This window comes from Doryrhamphus excisus, chromosome 2 (assembly GCF_030265055.1).
Source record: "Doryrhamphus excisus isolate RoL2022-K1 chromosome 2, RoL_Dexc_1.0, whole genome shotgun sequence".
In the NCBI taxonomy this organism is placed as follows: domain Eukaryota; kingdom Metazoa; phylum Chordata; class Actinopteri; order Syngnathiformes; family Syngnathidae; genus Doryrhamphus; species Doryrhamphus excisus.
The window spans coordinates 22,673,938-22,687,330 of NC_080467.1; the positions used below are offsets into that span (position 1 = coordinate 22,673,938).

A 13,393-nucleotide genomic window follows, 5' to 3' on the forward strand; every position below is an offset into this window, starting at 1 on the left:
CTCATGGAAATGGCTGTTCTTTTCCAACAGGAGTTGAGATGAAACGTATTCAAATAGACACTCAAATGATCACTCAATCAGAATTACTCCGTTTGCCAATTTCAGACTGCGTGACAAAGACTCAAGTCCAACTCCATTGACAGGGAAGCGGAGGTCCTTCAGACAAGACGGTATTGCCATTCTTTGCCGGCAGACATAACACAAGAAACAGCTTGTCCTTCGAGCCGGACTTGAACCAGCGACCTAAGGATGCCAGCTTGAACCACTACAGTCCTCCGCTCTTCCAACTGAGCTATCGAAGGTCTTGTTGCTTTGGTGCGAATGAGTACAGCCAAGCGTTTGACAGCGTCTTCACTGTGTACTGCTTTCCTTTCCTGAGACGCCGGATCCAGAATCTCTTCGAAGCCGTCCGGAAGTCCTTCTCCATGGCTTCTCCAAACTCCTCCCATGTCAGAGTTTTTGGCTCAGCGAATGCCAAAGCCGCCGACCGCTTGGCCTGTCGGTTCCTGTCAGCTGAAGTCCCATGAGCCAAAAAGGCCCAATAGGATGCTTGACGGCATCCCTCACCAATGGTATCCACCAACGGGTTCTAGGATTACCGCCACGACAGGCCCTGACCACCTTAGGGCCACTGCCGCCTCGACAATGGAGGCACAGAACATCCCTGCCTCCCTCTGGATCTTGCAGGTCACTGGGAAGATATTCGGCTCGAAGGACCATTTGGTCCCGAACATGAAACTTTTGATCTGAGTGTCCCGGATTCAAGTCCCTGTTCAGGTGACCAGGTCTGAGGTCCTCTTGCAAACGCCTCCTTTGCCCTCAGAATACAAGGACAACAGGACAATACCTTGGTACTTTATGGAAACTACACGAGGAGCCGGGCTTTTAACTGGAACTGGAAAGACTTGCGGCCCCGCACTGTCAGAAGTGGGATTTGAACCCACGCCTCATTAGAGACTGCAACCTGAATGCAGCGCCTTCGACCGCTCGGCCATCCTGACCCTCCAGGTCTCGCTCCTTCTGTTCCCTGAGAAACTAGGTCAGCTGTGGAATTGATCAAACATCAGGATGGCCACATCAATAAAAACAGAACAAAAAATGATATCTAGAGCAGCAAAAGGCCTGATTAGCTCAGTCGGTAGAGCATGAGACTCTTAATCTCATGGTCGTGGGTTCGAGCCCCATATTGGGCGATTCAGCACTTTTATTGATACATCTGAAAGATATCTTTCCTGTTGAAAACTGTTCAACATGCAGAAAACATTTCATTCCAAATACACAAAAACAAGTCTTTTGACCAAAGGCCTGGGGGCTCACTTCGTAGGGCATCAGACTTTAAATCCGAGTGTCAAGAGTTCAAGTCCCTTCAGAGATCAAGCACAAGTCCTTGTTCCTATTTGTCACCTTAACTTTTTTTGTAAAAGAAGGACTTGAATGGCCATGTTTCCACCCAGTTTCGAACTGGGGACCTTTTGCGTGTTAGGCAAACGTGATAACCGCTACACTATGGAAACCTGAAGGACGGGGCTTTTAAGGGGACTGAGCTCAATTTTATTCCACACATTAAAAATGTTACAAAAACAGGATTTTATTTTTCATTTAAAAAATACAGCCAGAGTCCGCCCATTCCTCTCTCGGGCAAATAGAGAGATGCTGATGCATGCTTTTATTTCCAGTCGTATTGACTATTGCAATGCCCTGCTTTCTGGTCTTCCTAAAAGAAACATCACAAGTCTACAACTTTTACAGAACAACTTTTGCTGCACGTGTGCTGACGAGGACCAGAAGGCAGGCGCATATTACACCGCTTCTAAAATCACTGCATTGGCTCCCTGTATGTTTCAGGATCCATTTGAAGGTTCTCTTAATGGTTTTTAAATGCCTTGGGGGTTGTGGGCCTTCTTATTTTTTCTGAATTTCTTTTACGTTATGAACCCTCGCGGTCCATCAGGTCCTCCAACACCGACCTGTTATGTATTCCCAGCCCATCAGTCATCCGGGAAATATGGATTGTGTGTCCAAACTGGGGATGGATGCTCGTGTACACACCTTCAGACATCAAGCACATATCCTTGTTCCCATTTGTCATCTTGATTTTTTTGTAAAAGGAGGTCTTGGAAGGCCATGTTTCCACCCAGTTCCGAACTGGGGACCTTTTGCGTGTGAGGCAAACGTGATAACCACTACACTATGGAAACCTGAAGGACGGGGCTTTTAAGGGGACTGGTGAAGTCACAGAGCAGTTGCCAAACAATGAAACACGACGATGTGTCCAAAGTGGGGGCAGATTGACAATTGTCCAAATGGACAAAGATTTCTCCTTTGTAGGGAAAATTGTTCCAGAAATAATGGGCTTTTCTTCAACAAAACAAGACATCACAATCGCGGCTTGAAAGAAACACCTTAGCCACCCTCGGGGTCACTTTGATATCTTGATGGACTCAACTTGTGCCCTTGGAGTCAATGGTTTGTAACCTCCTCTAACATTGTCTGGATGGCTGGATGTCTGGCCTTTTGAAGAATGAAGCTAAGGTCCTTTCAGCCAGCCAATAAGCCTTTTCAAACTATTTGCCAAGTCACAACATAAACAGGGATTTTTCTGAAAACCGGTCTTGAACCAGGGACCTTTAGAACTTCAGTCTAACGTTCTCCTAAGTGAGTATTTCAGCTTCTAAGGTGGTGTTCTGCTTTTTCAGTCGTGGGTAAAAGTGGGGGCAGGGTGAAACTGTGTCTGTGCCACGTGTGTTGCTGTGTACCTGGTCCAGTGTGTTCTCAACTTGGGTTGGAATGTCCCCATGCCGGTAACGGGTGGGGAATACAGTCAGTTGATGAGGATAAGAGCTACAGAAAATCGGAAGGATTTCACTGGTTGAAGTCTCCAGCTACCATAAAAACGGTCATGGGCCACAAGCCTGTTCTGAATTCCGCTTTGGCCAATCGACACTACATCAACTCAGCAGCAGTCCTTGTTAGTATAGTGGCCAGTATCTCCGCCTGTCACATGGAAGATTACGCGGTTCGATTCCCAGACGTGGAGTTCCTGTTTTGTGTGTCACGTTGAACCTTGAGCAGGGTTGCGGTTGCAACAACCAGTCCGGGAGAACAAGACCTCTATTCATCTTCTTCTCCAAGTGCTCAGCTGTGTTGTACAATCTGACAGTCCTTTGCTACCAAATCATTCCAGTCGTGGACAATGGAGCTGACAAGGAAAATGACAGCTGTGGGATTTCAACCAGTGGCTCCTGAGCGAAAGGAGCCTTAATCTGGTGCTTAAGACCACTCATCCACCCAACCCAAAATGGTGCCCTGATCAGGAAAAAACTGTGACCTTGTGAGGTTCGCTGACAACGGAGGACACTGAAATGGAGCCGCACAAAGGAGGGTACCTGCACTGTTTACGTGTCCGTCGACCAGGTAGACCGGGATTCGATTGGCGGACTTGGAATTGTTTTCATGTGCAGTGACAGCAGTTCACAGACAGCGCTGAAAGATGACCCGAACCGTTCGGCTGAGGACCAAGACAAATCCTATCTCCAGTCAAAACCTAACCAAATGTCAGTTCCCTGACCGGGAATCGAACAACGGCCACGGTGCTGAGAGCACCAAGTCCCAGCCACTAGACAACCAGGGACTGCATCGTGTCTGCACTCTGAAAGGCAGAGACTGTGTCGCTTTGACGTACTCCAGCAAAGGAACCAAAATAGTTCTGAGACTGGACCTTCTCTGCCAACACTGCATCAGCAGGGGAATTAGCTCAAATGGTAGAGCGCTCGCTTAGCATGTGAGAGGTAGCGGGATCAACGCCCGCATTCTCCATAAACTCCTTTGTTTTTTGATGAAATGTTCCCAAGTAGCGAATACTAATCCGGGCCCCAATCCCGATATCTAGGCCAAATACAGCCATAGGTATCACCCTAAACTGGATTCAGAGTCCAGAGTGCTAACCATGGAACCCTTTGTTTTGGATGTGACTGGCACCTTCTGGCGTAACAATGGAGGCTTTGCAAACCAGGACAACAACCTTACTCTCTGATGAGCGCAAAGTATTTTCGGGTACAATCCAGGGGTCTTGTGCTCTCATGGAAATGGCTGTTCTTTTCCAACAGGAGTTGAGATGAAACGTATTCAAATAGACACTCAAATGATCACTCAATCAGAATTACTCCGTTTGCCAATTTCAGACTGCGTGACAAAGACTCAAGTCCAACTCCATTGACAGGGAAGCGGAGGTCCTTCAGACAAGACGGTATTGCCATTCTTTGCCGGCAGACATAACACAAGAAACAGCTTGTCCTTCGAGCCGGACTTGAACCAGCGACCTAAGGATGCCAGCTTGAACCACTACAGTCCTCCGCTCTTCCAACTGAGCTATCGAAGGTCTTGTTGCTTTGGTGCGAATGAGTACAGCCAAGCGTTTGACAGCGTCTTCACTGTGTACTGCTTTCCTTTCCTTTCCTGAGACGCCGGATCCAGAATCTCTTCGAAGCCGTCCGGAAGTCCTTCTCCATGGCTTCTCCAAACTCCTCCCATGTCAGAGTTTTTGGCTCAGCGAATGCCAAAGCCGCGGACCGCTTGGCCTGTCGGTTCCTGTCAGCTGAAGTCCCATGAGCCAAAAAGGCCCAATAGAACTCCTTCAGCTTGACGGCATCCCTCACCAATGGTATCCACCAACGGGTTCTAGGATTACCGCCACGACAGGCCCTGACCACCTTAGGGCCACTGCCGTCTCGACAATGGAGGCACAGAACATCCCTGCCTCCCTCTGGATCTTGCAGGTCACTGGGAAGATATTCGGCTCGAAGGACCATTTGGTCCCGAACATGAAACTTTTGATCTGAGTGTCCCGGATTCAAGTCCCTGTTCAGGTGACCAGGTCTGAGGTCCTCTGTCACTCTGTCAGAAGTGGGATTTGAACCCACGCCTCATTAGAGACTGCAACCTGAATGCAGCGCCTTCGACCGCTCGGCCATCCTGACCCTCCAGGTCTCGCTCCTTCTGTTCCCTGAGAAACTAGGTCAGCTGTGGAATTGATCAAACATCAGGATGGCCACATCAATAAAAACAGAACAAAAAATGATATCTAGAGCAGCAAAAGGCCTGATTAGCTCAGTCGGTAGAGCATGAGACTCTTAATCTCATGGTCGTGGGTTCGAGCCCCATATTGGGCGATTCAGCACTTTTATTGATACATCTGAAAGATATCTTTCCTGTTGAAAACTGTTCAACATGCAGAAAACATTTCATTCCAAATACACAAAAACAAGTCTTTTGACCAAAGGCCTGGGGGCTCACTTCGTAGGGCATCAGACTTTAAATCTGAGTGTCAAGAGTTCAAGTCCCTTCAGAGATCAAGCACAAGTCCTTGTTCCTATTTGTCACCTTAACTTTTTTTTGTAAAAGAAGGACTTGAATGGCCATGTTTCCACCCAGTTTCGAACTGGGGACCTTTTGCGTGTTAGGCAAACGTGATAACCGCTACACTATGGAAACCTGAAGGACGGGGCTTTTAAGGGGACTGAGCTCAATTTTATTCCACACATTAAAAATGTTACAAAAACAGGATTTTATTTTTCATTTAAAGAATACAGCCAGAGTCCGCCCGTTCCTCTCTCGGGCAAATAGAGAGATGCTGATGCATGCTTTTATTTCCAGTCGTATTGACTATTGCAATGCCCTGCTTTCTGGTCTTCCTAAAAGAAACATCACAAGTCTACAACTTTTACAGAACAACTTTTGCTGCACGTGTGCTGACGAGGACCAGAAGGCAGGCGCATATTACACCGCTTCTAAAATCACTGCATTGGCTCCCTGTATGTTTCAGGATCCATTTGAAGGTTCTCTTAATGGTTTTTAAATGCCTTGGGGGTTGTGGGCCTTCTTATTTTTTCTGAATTTCTTTTACGTTATGAACCCTCGCGGTCCATCAGGTCCTCCAACACCGACCTGTTATGTATTCCCAGCCCATCAGTCATCCGGGAAATATGGATTGTGTGTCCAAACTGGGGATGGATGCTCGTGTACACACCTTCAGACATCAAGCACATATCCTTGTTCCCATTTGTCATCTTGATTTTTTTGTAAAAGGAGGTCTTGGAAGGCCATGTTTCCACCCAGTTCCGAACTGGGGACCTTTTGCGTGTGAGGCAAACGTGATAACCACTACACTATGGAAACCTGAAGGACGGGGCTTTTAAGGGGACTGGTGAAGTCACAGAGCAGTTGCCAAACAATGAAACACGACGATGTGTCCAAAGTGGGGGCAGATTGACAATTGTCCAAATGGACAAAGATTTCTCCTTTGTAGGGAAAATTGTTCCAGAAATAATGGGCTTTTCTTCAACAAAACAAGACATCACAATCGCGGCTTGAAAGAAACACCTTAGCCACCCTCGGGGTCACTTTGATATCTTGGTGGACTCAACTTGTGCCCTTGGAGTCAATGGTTTGTAACCTCCTCTAACATTGTCTGGATGGCTGGATGTCTGGCCTTTTGAAGAATGAAGCTAAGGTCCTTTCAGCCAGCCAATAAGCCTTTTCAAACTATTTGCCAAGTCACAACATAAACAGGGATTTTTCTGAAAACCGGTCTTGAACCAGGGACCTTTAGAACTTCAGTCTAACGTTCTCCTAAGTGAGTATTTCAGCTTCTAAGGTGGTGTTCTGCTTTTTCAGTCGTGGGTAAAAGTGGGGGCAGGGTGAAACTGTGTCTGTGCCACGTGTGTTGCTGTGTACCTGGTCCAGTGTGTTCTCAACTTGGGTTGGAATGTCCCCATGCCGGTAACGGGTGGGGAATAAGTCAGTTGATGAGGATAAGAGCTACAGAAAATCGGAAGGATTTCACTGGTTGAAGTCTCCAGCTACCATAAAAACGGTCATGGGCCACAAGCCTGTTCTGAATTCCGCTTTGGCCAATCGACACTACATCAACTCAGCAGCAGTCCTTGTTAGTATAGTGGCCAGTATCTCCGCCTGTCACATGGAAGATTACGCGGTTCGATTCCCAGACGTGGAGTTCCTGTTTTGTGTGTCACGTTGAACCTTGAGCAGGGTTGCGGTTGCAACAACCAGTCCGGGAGAACAAGACCTCTATTCATCTTCTTCTCCAAGTGCTCAGCTGTGTTGTACAATCTGACAGTCCTTTGCTACCAAATCATTCCAGTCGTGGACAATGGAGCTGACAAGGAAAATGACAGCTGTGGGATTTCAACCAGTGGCTCCTGAGCGAAAGGAGCCTTAATCTGGTGCTTCAGACCACTCATCCACCCAACCCAAAACGGTGCCCTGATCAGGAAAAAACTGTGATCTTGTGAGGTTCGCTGACAACGGAGGACACTGAAATGGAGCCGCACAAAGGAGGGTACCTGCACTGTTTACGTGTCCGTCGACCAGGTAGACCGGGATTCGATTGGCGGACTTGGAATTGTTTTCATGTGCAGTGACAGCAGTTCACAGACAGCGCTGAAAGATGACCCGAACCGTTCGGCCGAGGACCAAGACAAATCCTATCTCCAGTCAAAACCTAACCAAATGTCAGTTCCCTGACCGGGAATCGAACAACGGCCACGGTGGTGAGAGCACCAAGTCCCAGCCACTAGACAACCAGGGACTGCATTGTGTCTGCACTCTGAAAGGCAGAGACTGTGTCGCTTTGACGTACTCCAGCAAAGGAACCAAAATAGTTCTGAGACTGGACCTTCTCTGCCAACACTGCATCAGCAGGGGAATTAGCTCAAATGGTAGAGCGCTCGCTTAGCATGTGAGAGGTAGCGGGATCAACGCCCGCATTCTCCATAAACTCCTTTGTTTTTGATGAAATGTTCCCAAGTAGCGAATACTAATCCGGGCCCCAATCCCGATATCTAGGCCAAATACAGCCATAGGTATCACCCTAAACTGGATTCAGAGTCCAGACTGCTAACCATTACACCATGGAACCCTTTGTTTTGGATGTGACTGGCACCTTCTGGCGTAACAATGGAGGCTTTGCAAACCAGGACAACAACCTTACTCTCTGATGAGCGCAAAGTATTTTCGGGTACAATCCAGGGGTCTTGTGCTCTCATGGAAATGGCTGTTCTTTTCCAACAGGAGTTGAGATGAAACGTATTCAAATAGACACTCAAATGATCACTCAATCAGAATTACTCCGTTTGCCAATTTCAGACTGCGTGACAAAGACTCAAGTCCAACTCCATTGACAGGGAAGCGGAGGTCCTTCAGACAAGACGGTATTGCCATTCTTTGCCGGCAGACATAACACAAGAAACAGCTTGTCCTTCGAGCCGGACTTGAACCAGCGACCTAAGGATGCCAGCTTGAACCACTACAGTCCTCCGCTCTTCCAACTGAGCTATCGAAGGTCTTGTTGCTTTGGTGCGAATGAGTACAGCCAAGCGTTTGACAGCGTCTTCACTGTGTACTGCTTTCCTTTCCTTTCCTGAGACGCCGGATCCAGAATCTCTTCGAAGCCGTCCGGAAGTCCTTCTCCATGGCTTCTCCAAACTCCTCCCATGTCAGAGTTTTTGGCTCAGCGAATGCCAAAGCCGCCGACCGCTTGGCCTGTCGGTTCCTGTCAGCTGAAGTCCCATGAGCCAAAAAGGCCCAATAGAACTCCTTCAGCTTGACGGCATCCCTCACCAATGGTATCCACCAACGGGTTCTAGGATTACCGCCACGACAGGCCCTGACCACCTTAGGGCCACTGCCGTCTCGACAATGGAGGCACAGAACATCCCTGCCTCCCTCTGGATCTTGCAGGTCACTGGGAAGATATTCGGCTCGAAGGACCATTTGGTCCCGAACATGAAACTTTTGATCTGAGTGTCCCGGATTCAAGTCCCTGTTCAGGTGACCAGGTCTGAGGTCCTCTGTCACTCTGTCAGAAGTGGGATTTGAACCCACGCCTCATTAGAGACTGCAACCTGAATGCAGCGCCTTCGACCGCTCGGCCATCCTGACCCTCCAGGTCTCGCTCCTTCTGTTCCCTGAGAAACTAGGTCAGCTGTGGAATTGATCAAACATCAGGATGGCCACATCAATAAAAACAGAACAAAAAATGATATCTAGAGCAGCAAAAGGCCTGATTAGCTCAGTCGGTAGAGCATGAGACTCTTAATCTCATGGTCGTGGGTTCGAGCCCCATATTGGGCGATTCAGCACTTTTATTGATACATCTGAAAGATATCTTTCCTGTTGAAAACTGTTCAACATGCAGAAAACATTTCATTCCAAATACACAAAAACAAGTCTTTTGACCAAAGGCCTGGGGGCTCACTTCGTAGGGCATCAGACTTTAAATCTGAGTGTCAAGAGTTCAAGTCCCTTCAGAGATCAAGCACAAGTCCTTGTTCCTATTTGTCACCTTAACTTTTTTTGTAAAAGAAGGACTTGAATGGCCATGTTTCCACCCAGTTTCGAACTGGGGACCTTTTGCGTGTTAGGCAAACGTGATAACCGCTACACTATGGAAACCTGAAGGACGGGGGTTTTAAGGGGACTGAGCTCAATTTTATTCCACACATTAAAAATGTTACAAAAACAGGATTTTATTTTTCATTTAAAGAATACAGCCAGAGTCCGCCCGTTCCTCTCTCGGGCAAATAGAGAGATGCTGATGCATGCTTTTATTTCCAGTCGTATTGACTATTGCAATGCCCTGCTTTCTGGTCTTCCTAAAAGAAACATCACAAGTCTACAACTTTTACAGAACAACTTTTGCTGCACGTGTGCTGACGAGGACCAGAAGGCAGGCGCATATTACACCGCTTCTAAAATCACTGCATTGGCTCCCTGTATGTTTCAGGATCCATTTGAAGGTTCTCTTAATGGTTTTTAAATGCCTTGGGGGTTGTGGGCCTTCTTATTTTTTCTGAATTTCTTTTACGTTATGAACCCTCGCGGTCCATCAGGTCCTCCAACACCGACCTGTTATGTATTCCCAGCCCATCAGTCATCCGGGAAATATGGATTGTGTGTCCAAACTGGGGATGGATGCTCGTGTACACACCTTCAGACATCAAGCACATATCCTTGTTCCCATTTGTCATCTTGATTTTTTTGTAAAAGGAGGTCTTGGAAGGCCATGTTTCCACCCAGTTCCGAACTGGGGACCTTTTGCGTGTGAGGCAAACGTGATAACCACTACACTATGGAAACCTGAAGGACGGGGCTTTTAAGGGGACTGGTGAAGTCACAGAGCAGTTGCCAAACAATGAAACACGACGATGTGTCCAAAGTGGGGGCAGATTGACAATTGTCCAAATGGACAAAGATTTCTCCTTTGTAGGGAAAATTGTTCCAGAAATAATGGGCTTTTCTTCAACAAAACAAGACATCACAATCGCGGCTTGAAAGAAACACCTTAGCCACCCTCGGGGTCACTTTGATATCTTGGTGGACTCAACTTGTGCCCTTGGAGTCAATGGTTTGTAACCTCCTCTAACATTGTCTGGATGGCTGGATGTCTGGCCTTTTGAAGAATGAAGCTAAGGTCCTTTCAGCCAGCCAATAAGCCTTTTCAAACTATTTGCCAAGTCACAACATAAACAGGGATTTTTCTGAAAACCGGTCTTGAACCAGGGACCTTTAGAACTTCAGTCTAACGTTCTCCTAAGTGAGTATTTCAGCTTCTAAGGTGGTGTTCTGCTTTTTCAGTCGTGGGTAAAAGTGGGGGCAGGGTGAAACTGTGTCTGTGCCACGTGTGTTGCTGTGTACCTGGTCCAGTGTGTTCTCAACTTGGGTTGGAATGTCCCCATGCCGGTAACGGGTGGGGAATAAGTCAGTTGATGAGGATAAGAGCTACAGAAAATCGGAAGGATTTCACTGGTTGAAGTCTCCAGCTACCATAAAAACGGTCATGGGCCACAAGCCTGTTCTGAATTCCGCTTTGGCCAATCGACACTACATCAACTCAGCAGCAGTCCTTGTTAGTATAGTGGCCAGTATCTCCGCCTGTCACATGGAAGATTACGCGGTTCGATTCCCAGACGTGGAGTTCCTGTTTTGTGTGTCACGTTGAACCTTGAGCAGGGTTGCGGTTGCAACAACCAGTCCGGGAGAACAAGACCTCTATTCATCTTCTTCTCCAAGTGCTCAGCTGTGTTGTACAATCTGACAGTCCTTTGCTACCAAATCATTCCAGTCGTGGACAATGGAGCTGACAAGGAAAATGACAGCTGTGGGATTTCAACCAGTGGCTCCTGAGCGAAAGGAGCCTTAATCTGGTGCTTCAGACCACTCATCCACCCAACCCAAAACGGTGCCCTGATCAGGAAAAAACTGTGATCTTGTGAGGTTCGCTGACAACGGAGGACACTGAAATGGAGCCGCACAAAGGAGGGTACCTGCACTGTTTACGTGTCCGTCGACCAGGTAGACCGGGATTCGATTGGCGGACTTGGAATTGTTTTCATGTGCAGTGACAGCAGTTCACAGACAGCGCTGAAAGATGACCCGAACCGTTCGGCCGAGGACCAAGACAAATCCTATCTCCAGTCAAAACCTAACCAAATGTCAGTTCCCTGACCGGGAATCGAACAACGGCCGCGGTGGTGAGAGCACCAAGTCCCAGCCACTAGACAACCAGGGACTGCATCGTGTCTGCACTCTGAAAGGCAGAGACTGTGTCGCTTTGACGTACTCCAGCAAAGGAACCAAAATAGTTCTGAGACTGGACCTTCTCTGCCAACACTGCATCAGCAGGGGAATTAGCTCAAATGGTAGAGCGCTCGCTTAGCATGTGAGAGGTAGCGGGATCAAAGCCCGCATTCTCCATGAACTCCTTTGTTTTTTGATGAAATGTTCCCAAGTAGCGAATACTAATCCGGGCCCCAATCCCGATATCTAGGCCAAATACAGCCATAGGTATCACCCTAAACTGGATTCAGAGTCCAGAGTGCTAACCATTACACCATGGAACCCTTTGTTTTGGATGTGACTGGCACCTTCTGGCGTAACAATGGAGGCTTTGCAAACCAGGACAACAACCTTACTCTCTGATGAGCGCAAAGTATTTTCGGGTACAATCCAGGGGTCTTGTGCTCTCATGGAAATGGCTGTTCTTTTCCAACAGGAGTTGAGATGAAACGTATTCAAATAGACACTCAAATGATCACTCAATCAGAATTACTCCGTTTGCCAATTTCAGACTGCGTGACAAAGACTCAAGTCCAACTCCATTGACAGGGAAGCGGAGGTCCTTCAGACAAGACGGTATTGCCATTCTTTGCCGGCAGACATAACACAAGAAACAGCTTGTCCTTCGAGCCGGACTTGAACCAGCGACCTAAGGATGCCAGCTTGAACCACTACAGTCCTCCGCTCTTCCAACTGAGCTATCGAAGGTCTTGTTGCTTTGGTGCGAATGAGTACAGCCAAGCGTTTGACAGCGTCTTCACTGTGTACTGCTTTCCTTTCCTTTCCTGAGACGCCGGATCCAGAATCTCTTCGAAGCCGTCCGGAAGTCCTTATCCATGGCTTCTCCAAACTCCTCCCATGTCAGAGTTTTTGGCTCAGCGAATGCCAAAGCCGCCGACCGCTTGGCCTGTCGGTTCCTGTCAGCTGAAGTCCCATGAGCCAAAAAGGCCCAATAGAACTCCTTCAGCTTGACGGCATCCCTCACCAATGGTATCCACCAACGGGTTCTAGGATTACCGCCACGACAGGCCCTGACCACCTTAGGGCCACTGCCGTCTCGACAATGGAGGCACAGAACATCCCTGCCTCCCTCTGGATCTTGCAGGTCACTGGGAAGATATTCGGCTCGAAGGACCATTTGGTCCCGAACATGAAACTTTTGATCTGAGTGTCCCGGATTCAAGTCCCTGTTCAGGTGACCAGGTCTGAGGTCCTCTTGCAAACGCCTCCTTTGCCCTCAGAATACAAGGACAACAGGACAATACCTTGGTACTTTATGGAAACTACACGAGGAGCCGGGCTTTTAACTGGAACTGGAAAGACTTGCGGCCCCGCACTGTCAGAAGTGGGATTTGAACCCACGCCTCATTAGAGACTGCAACCTGAATGCAGCGCCTTCGACCGCTCGGCCATCCTGACCCTCCAGGTCTCGCTCCTTCTGTTCCCTGAGAAACTAGGTCAGCTGTGGAATTGATCAAACATCAGGATGGCCACATCAATAAAAACAGAACAAAAAATGATATCTAGAGCAGCAAAAGGCCTGATTAGCTCAGTCGGTAGAGCATGAGACTCTTAATCTCATGGTCGTGGGTTCGAGCCCCATATTGGGCGATTCAGCACTTTTATTGATACATCTGAAAAATATCTTTCCTGTTGAAAACTGTTCAACATGCAGAAAACATTTCATTCCAAATACACAAAAACAAGTCTTTTGACCAAAGGCCTGGGGGCTCACTTCGTAGGGCATCAGACTTTAAAT

The 13,393-nt window shown here is 47.8% G+C and overlaps 18 non-coding genes across 18 annotated transcripts; 4 read left to right on the forward strand and 14 right to left on the reverse strand.

Annotated features, from left to right (window-relative positions):
• Positions 1–215: 215 nt before the first annotated feature.
• On the reverse strand, positions 216–302 carry trnay-gua (transfer RNA tyrosine (anticodon GUA)). The gene is given in 2 exon segments: positions 216–251; positions 266–302. It is a non-coding gene; the product is annotated as a tRNA-Tyr (tRNA).
• Positions 303–919: 617 nt separating this feature from the next.
• Positions 920–1,001, reverse strand: trnal-cag (transfer RNA leucine (anticodon CAG)). The gene has a single exon. It is a non-coding gene; the product is annotated as a tRNA-Leu (tRNA).
• A 119-nt stretch (positions 1,002–1,120) lies between these two features.
• trnak-cuu (transfer RNA lysine (anticodon CUU)) lies at positions 1,121–1,193 on the forward strand. Its single transcript has one exon. It is a non-coding gene; the product is annotated as a tRNA-Lys (tRNA).
• A 248-nt stretch (positions 1,194–1,441) lies between these two features.
• On the reverse strand, positions 1,442–1,514 carry trnav-aac (transfer RNA valine (anticodon AAC)). The gene has a single exon. It is a non-coding gene; the product is annotated as a tRNA-Val (tRNA).
• Positions 1,515–2,125: 611 nt separating this feature from the next.
• trnav-cac (transfer RNA valine (anticodon CAC)) lies at positions 2,126–2,198 on the reverse strand. Its single transcript has one exon. It is a non-coding gene; the product is annotated as a tRNA-Val (tRNA).
• A 2,093-nt stretch (positions 2,199–4,291) lies between these two features.
• On the reverse strand, positions 4,292–4,378 carry trnay-gua (transfer RNA tyrosine (anticodon GUA)). Its single transcript is given in 2 exon segments — positions 4,292–4,327; positions 4,342–4,378. It is a non-coding gene; the product is annotated as a tRNA-Tyr (tRNA).
• A 516-nt stretch (positions 4,379–4,894) lies between these two features.
• trnal-cag (transfer RNA leucine (anticodon CAG)) lies at positions 4,895–4,976 on the reverse strand. Its single transcript has one exon. It is a non-coding gene; the product is annotated as a tRNA-Leu (tRNA).
• A 119-nt stretch (positions 4,977–5,095) lies between these two features.
• On the forward strand, positions 5,096–5,168 carry trnak-cuu (transfer RNA lysine (anticodon CUU)). The gene has a single exon. It is a non-coding gene; the product is annotated as a tRNA-Lys (tRNA).
• Positions 5,169–5,417: 249 nt separating this feature from the next.
• trnav-aac (transfer RNA valine (anticodon AAC)) lies at positions 5,418–5,490 on the reverse strand. The gene has a single exon. It is a non-coding gene; the product is annotated as a tRNA-Val (tRNA).
• Positions 5,491–6,101: 611 nt separating this feature from the next.
• On the reverse strand, positions 6,102–6,174 carry trnav-cac (transfer RNA valine (anticodon CAC)). Its single transcript has one exon. It is a non-coding gene; the product is annotated as a tRNA-Val (tRNA).
• Positions 6,175–8,273: 2,099 nt separating this feature from the next.
• Positions 8,274–8,360, reverse strand: trnay-gua (transfer RNA tyrosine (anticodon GUA)). Its single transcript is given in 2 exon segments — positions 8,274–8,309; positions 8,324–8,360. It is a non-coding gene; the product is annotated as a tRNA-Tyr (tRNA).
• A 516-nt stretch (positions 8,361–8,876) lies between these two features.
• On the reverse strand, positions 8,877–8,958 carry trnal-cag (transfer RNA leucine (anticodon CAG)). Its single transcript has one exon. It is a non-coding gene; the product is annotated as a tRNA-Leu (tRNA).
• A 119-nt stretch (positions 8,959–9,077) lies between these two features.
• Positions 9,078–9,150, forward strand: trnak-cuu (transfer RNA lysine (anticodon CUU)). Its single transcript has one exon. It is a non-coding gene; the product is annotated as a tRNA-Lys (tRNA).
• Positions 9,151–9,398: 248 nt separating this feature from the next.
• On the reverse strand, positions 9,399–9,471 carry trnav-aac (transfer RNA valine (anticodon AAC)). The gene has a single exon. It is a non-coding gene; the product is annotated as a tRNA-Val (tRNA).
• A 611-nt stretch (positions 9,472–10,082) lies between these two features.
• On the reverse strand, positions 10,083–10,155 carry trnav-cac (transfer RNA valine (anticodon CAC)). The gene has a single exon. It is a non-coding gene; the product is annotated as a tRNA-Val (tRNA).
• Positions 10,156–12,255: 2,100 nt separating this feature from the next.
• trnay-gua (transfer RNA tyrosine (anticodon GUA)) lies at positions 12,256–12,342 on the reverse strand. The gene is given in 2 exon segments: positions 12,256–12,291; positions 12,306–12,342. It is a non-coding gene; the product is annotated as a tRNA-Tyr (tRNA).
• Positions 12,343–12,971: 629 nt separating this feature from the next.
• On the reverse strand, positions 12,972–13,053 carry trnal-cag (transfer RNA leucine (anticodon CAG)). Its single transcript has one exon. It is a non-coding gene; the product is annotated as a tRNA-Leu (tRNA).
• A 119-nt stretch (positions 13,054–13,172) lies between these two features.
• Positions 13,173–13,245, forward strand: trnak-cuu (transfer RNA lysine (anticodon CUU)). The gene has a single exon. It is a non-coding gene; the product is annotated as a tRNA-Lys (tRNA).
• The last annotated feature ends 148 nt before the right edge of the window (positions 13,246–13,393 follow it).